Below are 9,687 nucleotides of genomic sequence, written 5' to 3'. Positions count from 1 at the left end.
GAATCAGGTTGAACGTAGTTCAAACATCTGACCTAAACTATTTTTCATCTTTCTTTCTGTTTCTCTTTTCCTTTTTTCTTTTTTTCTTCTCTTTTTTTCCTTTTCTTTTTTTTGTTTGCCCCAGCTTCTATTTTTGAGGGCATGGACCTTTGACAATTCTTTTATTTTTTGAACTCTCTAAGAATTGCCCCAGTTTGTACTCTTGGGACATGGATTTTTTTCTCTTTTTTTTGACTCTAAACTTGATTCCAAAAGAGGGTAGTCAAAGAAAAATAACACAGGCTCCAAAGGGATAGCAAAGGATATAAAGTGTTTCGGTAGCAGAAAAAGGGTCTCCCAACCTCAAGAACGTCAAACATGACATCTTTTCGCGATCATAGCATTGGCGAACATGTCTGTCTTCTTGGTGTGCCGTGGTCACAAGACATTTTTTCATCCCTTAGTGACAAACTTTCCAACAAACATCAATTGATTAAACATCCTCAAGCCCGATCTTCACAATGATTTGAAGGTGAATTTTACTCGACCTTAGTTCCAAAGTATTCCAACTCTTTATTCATTCTCAAAAGTATTTTTTTTAGTTATCGAATTCCAGATTAAATCAGTTCCTAAGATCTAGCCAAAATTCTGCATGTTGTCATGTCATTAAAACTAGCGGGAAAAGAACTAAGCATGGAATGACACAAAAGGACAAACTATATTTCATTGAGTAAACAACAAGACAAACAACCTAAAATCCGAGTTACAACCCTAAATAACCCAACTAATGAAAATAGCAACAAAACAAAAAGACAAGACTCACACAAACAGAATGGAGGGATAGAAGGGTTTGACTCAATAAAACAAATAAAATCTGGATCACAATCCTGAAATAACCCAGATAATAGAAAAAACATCAAAACAAGCTACCAAGATTCCTTCCTAGTGAGGAGGGAATGACTTTTCAATTGCTAAGCTTGACATTTAGCCACAAATTTGCTCATCAGAATCAGTAGAGCCTTCTCCAATTTCAAAATCATTAACTTCGGTTAGCAAATTCCCGAGAGGATTCTCATATTCCCTGTCACCACGCATCATTCCCACAAAGTGTGCATCATCATGTGCAGGTAAAGAATTCTGCGCGATATTCTGGGTGTCACTGTCTTGGATCACAATCAGATTCTCCTGGATCATCCTTTCTATTTCTCTTTTCAAATCGCGACAGCTTTCAACATTGTGCCCCTGGGCATTGGAATGGTATTCACACCTTTTAGAAGGGTCAAAGCTTCTCGCACGTGGGTCCACATGATTCGGAGGAATAGGTGCAATCATGTCATAATGCTTTAACTTCTCAAATAAGCTTGCATAGGACTCTCCTATTGGTGTAAAATTATCTTTCAACCTTTGTTCCCCTTTATACCTCTGGCTGGGATATGGGTTATAGGGCACCTGAAAATTTTGTGGAGGCTGTTGGAGATTTTATGATGCTCGTGCTCGCCTTCTGGGGTGTTTTGGTGGCTGGACAACATACTGAGGTGGAGCAACAGAGTATTGAGGGTTCTGAGGTGGATAATACTGCTCAGGGGAGTCATGGAAAACTTGAGAAGGTTGCTCATACCTTTGAGATGTTCTCCTGGGACCTCTTCTCGACCCTGATGTCATCATGATTTCTTCAACCCTCTCAATTGTGTCGCTAAAATTATCAGATTCAACCTGGACAGCCTGAGTTGCAGCTTTAAAAACTGCTTGACTTATAAGTTTGCCTGTCTTAAGACCATTCTCTACCATTTCTCCCATTTTGATTGCTTCCGATAAGGATTTGCCAACTGCGGACATCATGTTTTGAAAGTAATCTGGCTCTTGCGCTTGAAGGAAGATAGTAATTAGGTCGTGGTCATCCATGGGTGGCTTAACTCGAGCTGCTTGCTCTCTCCATTTAATGGCATATTCCCTGAAACTTTCACTTGGTTTCTTCTTCAGGTTTGAAAGGGAAATGCGGTCTGGGACAATGTCGATGTTGTATTAGAACTGATTGACAAAGGCTTGTGCCATGTCATTCCAGACATACCAGCGAGATGTGTCTTGATCCAAAAACCATTCGGATTCTACTCCCGTAAGGCTTTCCCCAAAATAAGCCATCAACAATTTTTCGTTTCTTCCCGTACCTCTCAGTTGATTGCAATACCTTTTCAGGTGGGCTATGAGGTCTCCATGTCCATCATACCTTTCAAATTTGGGAGTCTTGAAACTAGGCGGTAAGTGGACATCGGGGAACATGCATAGATCTTTGAAGACAACATTCTTTTGACCTGCCAACCCTTGCATGTTTTTCAACCGTTGTTCTAAGCTTTTCACTCTTTGGGTCATTTCTTTCTGTACCATCTTTCGGGCAGGCTTCTCAATGTTTGCAGGAAGATCAAACGAGTACAAGTGGTACTTAAGAGAGTGGTACTGCTCTTGTTGTGTAGCAAATTGTGACTCATGATGAGGCTGTCCTTGACCACTGGCCCATGCTTGACACATTTCGGTCATTTGCTGTTTCAGTATTCTATTTTTCTCAAACACAGTAGACTCTTGTTGAACCCTCTAACCCTGAGTCTCTTGAGCACTTGTAACAGCTTCGATGTCAGTTATCATTTTTCCTTGGATCTTGTGTTTACGGCTTACCACAAACCGACCACCTCAACTTTCTTCACAATTCAAAACAAAACATGTTAGAATGGACTCAGTCGGTCCTTACTATTATCATCATTTTTTTCATTTTTTCACTTTTTTTCTTTTTTTTCGATTGATCGAACCTGATGTGGGTTGTCTACGTATCATGTGGGAACATGAATCAGATCTTGCATAGTTCGGGAAGATCATGAATAAAGAAAATAAACTAACTTTTTTTTTTGGATTTTGAATTTTTCATTTTATTTTTTCGAAAGAAAGACTTATAAAGAAGAAAGAGAATATTTTTGGGATTATGATTCTTCTTCAAAATTTTTGCAAAGAAAGACTTCTAAAGAAAAGAGATATTTTTTTTTGAATATTGACCTCTTTGGAATTTCGAAGAAAAATTCTAAAGAAAGAAGAAAATATTTTGAATATTTGGACTTTTATTTTAAAATTGTGAAAGAAAGACTTCTAAAGAAAATATTTTTGAATCTTGAATTTTCTTTTCAATTTTTGAAAAAAGAATGAAAATATTTTTGGATTTTGAGAAGAAATTAAAAGAAAATATTTTTGGATTTTTTTTAAAAAAAAATTGCGGTCTTAAAGAAAGACTTTTCTAAAGAAGGAAGTAAAGAAAAATATTTTTGGATTTTTTTGAAAATGGTGGGCCGGAACCGATGAGGTTTGTCTACGTATCTCACATCCGGTGAGAATCAGACCCGCGTAGTTCGCCCGCTTTGACATAATTGGAAAAACATGATATTGACTCCCTTTATTTTTTTTGAAATACATTTTCCTTTTCTTTTTTTTGAAACAATTTGGGCAGATTTTCGAGGCATTTTCGAATACCGGGATTTTCAGAACCAGGTGAATTCTCTATCCTACCTTACTCTTGATTTTTTTTTTGTTTTTCTTTCCTTAGCCGGTCAGCATGTAAGCCGAAACAAATAAATGTTCACATAGCACATAGAATGCATCAGGATGGTCTATTATTTTGGGCACACCTGTCCTAGACGGACCCAACCCCTGTGTTGAGTCCCCTAAGTCAAATGCACATGATGCAAACAAACGCTCCTATTAGGGATCCGACATGAAGCTGTGTTTTTCTAGGTTTAACTCCTGGGGTTTTGGTCTAGACTTGGGGTACCCGAGCGGACAACTGGGGCTGAGGAAGGGGCGACGTACCGGGAGCACTGAAGTCTACCCGGCCTTGTCGCTTGCCCAGCCTCGTTCTATTTGGTATAATTTCTATAGAAAAGCGGGTCACGCGAACGTGTGCACCATTTTCAGAAGACTCAGAGGGGCGGCGAAAGAAGACAGTTATATACAACTCAAACAATATTAAAGCGGTAAACAAATATCCCGGGACCGGCCTAGGTGGCCCAACGGGCCTAATGGGCTTCAACGGCTAATTTTTAAATTTTATTTTTTTTAAAAAAAAAAGACCAACGGTCAGATTTTTAAAATCTAGCCGTTGGCCTTCAAAATTTATCCGTTGGCCACTTTAAAAATAGCCATTTGGCCCCCAAACTTTGCTTTAACCACAAACTTTTTATAATTATACTTTTTCCCAATTCTCAACTATAAATACCCCCCCCCCCCCCATTCTTTCATTTTTACTCACAAATTCATCAATCTCTCTCTAATTTTCTTCTATAATTGCTTACTTTATTATTGCAATTTCGTGAAAAATTGTGAAGTTGGTGAATTGAAGTATTCAAGTCTTCAAGTCTTCAATGATATTCAATTTTCAAGAAGTTGTTCGTCAATTCGGTAAACTCGTTCCAACTCTTAAGTTTTAATATTATAGTTTTGTTAGTTTTATTTAGTACAATTATAATTAATATGGCATTTTCTTTGAAAAATATTTTTGGTGGTAAGGGTAAGGGAAAATCTAAAATTGGTGAATCTAGTAGCCAAGCTACTACTCTTCCCCCGGCTCCCCGACCCAGACCTGTTACCCGTCCTCCGATAGTCAATTTTGCCATGATGTTGCACCGGGTCAACAATTAAATGAAGAAGTTATGAATGCTCTTTATCCTAATGAAACTATCTTTGAAAATGATGAGGAAAATGATGATTTAGATGAAACGCAACCGGATTTAGATGATACACCTACTAGTCCTGTTAGTAACCCAACTGATGCGCCGCCTGACCCTCCTGTAGTAACCCCTACTTTTAATAGACAACCTTCTAAACGGCCCGAAACATCTCTTGTTTGGCATCTTTTTACTCAACTAAGAGAAAAAAATAAGGCTAAGTGTAACACTTGTGGGTCTCAACTAGTTCATAAATTTACTGAAGACCGTAGCGGATACGGGCAGTTTAACTAGACACATATTGAAACACCCTAGAGATAAAGCTAGATTTTTACAAATGAAAGCTGCGCAAGAGGGGACAAGTGTAGATAGTACGGTTAACCCTAGTACAGGTTCAAATCTAGTTCAACCGGGAATTAACACTGTTACCGGTGGCATTTTATATTATGATCCAAATAAAGATCGTGAAGAATTGGCAAAAATGATTACTGTTATGTGCTTACCCTATAGTTTTCCTTCTAACCCTCATTTTGTTCATTATATTAGAAGAGTTTTTAATCCTACTTATAAAGGATGGCCTCGCGCAACCGTAAAGAGCGATATTTATAAATATAAACATGAAGATGAACAATATTTGCGCTATTTATTTACTCATATAGATTGTCGCATTGCTATTACTACTGATATTGGTAGAAGTGGTAATGACTGTGATTATCTAACTGTTACAAGTCATTGGATAGATGAGGAGTGGATTATGCAAAAGCGCATTATTGCTTATAGAATAATTAATTCACGCTACACAAGTAAGTTTATTGCTAACACAGTTGCAGATATTTGTAGATATTTTTGCATTAGAGATAAAATTATGTCGATTTCAATGGATAATGCTTCTAGTAACACTAATGCTACAACTACACTAAATCCTGCATTTAGTAATATTTTTCATGTTAGATGTATTTGTCATATTTACCATTTAGTCGTTGGTGCTGGTATGAAAGTTTTAAATGTAGAAATTGAAAAGGTTAAAATGGCTCTTAATTGGATTTTTTATTCAAACCGTAGAAGTAGACTTAGAGACTATTTTAAAAAATATGATGAATTTGGCCTTAGAGAAAGAAAGGTTCCTAAACCTTGTCCGACTAGATGGAATTACATGTATGAAAGTTTAGTTATTGCATATGAATATAGGAACTCAATAAGCGCAACGTATAATGTTCGTGTAGGTGATGGTGATGATGATGATGATGATGAGCACCTTACAAATCAAGATTGGAGTAATGTTAAAATGCTTGTAGACTTTTTAGAACAATTTCATATTGCTACAAATGAATTATCTGACCAATATTATCCTACTATTTCTAACTGTTTAGTTTATATTGCAGCACTTGTAGATTTATTTACTCAATTTTCAGAGGGTAGAGTAATTTATGAAGAAGCTATTAATTCTATGAAAGCTAAGTTTAAAAAATATTTTTTCCCTATCCCCCCTATTTTTGTTGTTGTTGCATTGTTAAATCCTACAATGAAATTAGGAGGTCCTCACTTTTGGTATTCAAAAATTTATAACGCTTTATCACTTTCAGCTGAGGAATTTGCTACACTTGGAGATGCAAAAGCCTCAATTAAAATAAATGCTCAAACTATTTATAATGCTTATCAACTTGCCTTAGATCAAGCTAGACCAAATGTTCCAACTCCTACTTCGTCTAGTTCGCAAGCATCTAAAAGAACTGCGGGCCTAAAAGCCCTTAGTTCTTGGACGGAGTTCAGGGGTTCTCAAGGTGATAATTTTGGTGATAGTTCACAACTAAATGAGCTTCAAGTTTATTTGTCGCAGGGACTTGAATCAGAGAATCCCGACGGCTCCTTCGATGTTTTGGAATGGTGGAAGGACAAACAAAAATACTATCCGGTTCTTTCAAGGATGATTCGAGATATTTTAGGTGTTCAAGCTTCAATAGTGGCATCGGAGAGCGCATTCAGTCAAACGAGGCTTCAAATCGGTGATCATAGAGCGTCTATGAGGGAGAGCTTGGAAAAATCAGTACTCTTTAGATATTGGATCCGTTCCGAAAGAAGAAATTTTGGAATTGCAGAATCACAACCGGAGATAGATGAAGCTTATGAAGAAATGCTAGCGGAACTTGCGCAGGATGCTGCTTCGCCCGGAAGCGGTGATGAACAAGCTTCTTTTCCACCACCACCAACGAAAATTCCTCCATCTCTTGAAGGATTTATGAGATTTGTTAGAGATAATACATAAACTAACATGTAACTTGTATTTTGGCACATCTTCCTTAGTTTTTTTTTCCTTTTAATGGTGGTATTAGTACTTTGTTGTGCTCATTCCATTGGGGGGAGGAAGACTAAGAAAGATATTGTCATTCTTTGTTAATGTCGTAATAGTAAAATATTTAAGACATTCCCTTGAATATTTCTTTGCAATTTATTTTGTGTTTAAATTTGATATAGTATATATATTATATATCTAATACATATAAACTATATATATATATATATATATATATATATATATATATATATATATATATATATATATATATACATACATACATACATACATACATATAAGGCACTATATATATCTCTAATACATATAAACTATATATATATATATATATATATATATATATATATATATATATACATATATAAGGTAATATATATTACATAAGGCAATATATAATTATATATACACATAATACACCCTTATATATACATACTATACATACTATATATATTATATATATTTATATAGCTATATATAAGCAATTTATACTAGTATATACATATATAGTTTACAAGAAAGTGCCTTAGATAAAAAAAAATTAAAAAAAATAGCCCGAAACGAACAAAGCCCGTTAGGCCCGTTTAGGCCTGCGGGCCCGGCCCATTTAGCCTGGGACCATGTGGGCTTAGGAGCACCGTGGGCCTATATATACATACATACATACATACATATATATAAGGCAATATATATTACATAAGGCAATATATAATTATATATACACATAATACACCCTTATATATACATACTATATATACTATATATATTTATATAGCTATATATAAGCAATTTATACTAGTATATACATATATAGTTTACAAGAAAATGCCTTAGATAAAAAAAATAAAAAAAATAGCCCGAAACGAAAAAAGCCCGTTAGGCCCGTGGGCCCGCCCCATTTAGCCCGAGACCATGTGGGCGTGGGCCGGTTCCACATATTGGGACCGTTTGGCCCGAGACCGCCTCAGCCCGGCCCGCCTCAAGCCCAGGCCCGTTTGGTCCGGCCCGTTTGGTCCGGGCCCGGACCACAATACAGCATTAATTTGGTATAATTTCTACAGAAAAAGTAGGTCACGCGAACGTGTGCACCATTTCCAGAAGACTCAGAGGGGTGACGTAAGAAGACAATTATATACAATTCATACAATATCAAAGCGGTAATGACAATTAGCACATTAAGTCCACAAAATACAGTAATATCAACAATAAAGCCAAATAAAAATCCCATTAATAAGCTCGAATTCTTCAACCCAAAACCGGAAGTTCTGGGTTCTTATCCCTAGCGGAGTCGCCAGAGCTGTCACACCTCCTTTTTACACCCCGAGGGTAGTACAAGGGTGTTTTTCCAATTTAAGTGACATTATTCGAAATGAGATTATTTATTTATTTTTATCAGAGTCGCCACTTGGAATAAATTATGGTGTCCTAAGTCACCGGTTTATTTTAAATCCCAAATCGAGGAAATTTCGACTTTTCCTTTTGAAGTCTGCGAACCAGAAATTCTAGATAAGGAATTCTGTTAACCCGGGAGAAGGTGTTAGGCATTCCCGAGTTTCGTGGTTCTAGCACGGTCGCTTAGCAATTTATACTTGGCTTAATTGTCTAATTACTTATTTTAGGACCTATGTGCATTTATCTTTTTACCGCTTTTAAATCACTTGAATTATTCGTAATTAAAGAATTGAGTTACGCGTACGTATACTCTTTTCTTTTGGCGCGTCAAAATCATGTCACGCGAACGTGTCCACAATTAATAACGCTTTGTTTATTATTATTATTAAAAATATCTATGCTTATTTCGTACTATAGCTACAAGGGAACAATGAGTGCGATGGTATTTGGTTAAGGGGTGATAATGTTTATTTAATTAAATATAATTGGGCCAACGTACTGATATTTATTCAATAGAAATGGGCTTAACAACATTTCAGCTTAATAGACCAATTTGTTTATTCACTAATCTTGACCCGGAAACTCCACGTAGTTCCCAAATCCTTCTGTCTCTCTATTCTTAACTATCAAATTATTCTTTAAGAATTAAGATGGATCTAAACACATGGAAAGTTTTTAAACATTAAAATTATATAGAATAAAGGCAACACATAAAATAGAATAAAAAATTAGTCTAACTAACATATTCTCAAACAAACCAAACAAAAATATGACGGAAAAGAAAAACAACACCTAGAAATAAGAAGAAAAAAAAGCATAAGAAAAGTAGATCAATAAAGGAGAAGAAGAACTAACTTTTCAAATTATCAAAGACCTTCCAACTGGCTTACAAGAGGAACAAAGCGATGAAGTTGAATCAAACAGACCTGTTCACTCGAAGACCTCGAACGGAGCATCAAAAACTCGCCGCGACCTCGACTGAAAGCTTTACTATTTCGACCGGGTTTGGATGGTGGTTGAGCGCTGAAATTTTAGGTGTTTGGCTGGCTGTTTGGAGTTGATTTTCAGCTGGTTTGGGGCTTGTTTGAGAGCTGGTTTGGGTGGCTTTAGATGAAGGAGAAGGGGACTGGTTTTGGGGTGTTTGAGGGCAACGTTTTCGGGCTGTATTTGTTGGTCTTGCAGGGCTGTTTTTCAGCTGAGTTTGGATGGATTTTAGGCTTGGTTGCCGGCTGATTTTGAGGTATTTCGGGGCTGTTTTGGGGTGGATTTTTCACCTGGTTTTTGACAACTTATTGAGGTCGTTTTTGGCTA

Source organism: Nicotiana tabacum, chromosome 3 (genome assembly GCF_000715075.1).
Source record: "Nicotiana tabacum cultivar K326 chromosome 3, ASM71507v2, whole genome shotgun sequence".
NCBI lineage: Eukaryota > Viridiplantae > Streptophyta > Magnoliopsida > Solanales > Solanaceae > Nicotiana > Nicotiana tabacum.
Note: the sequence above shows the minus strand (reverse complement) of the source record.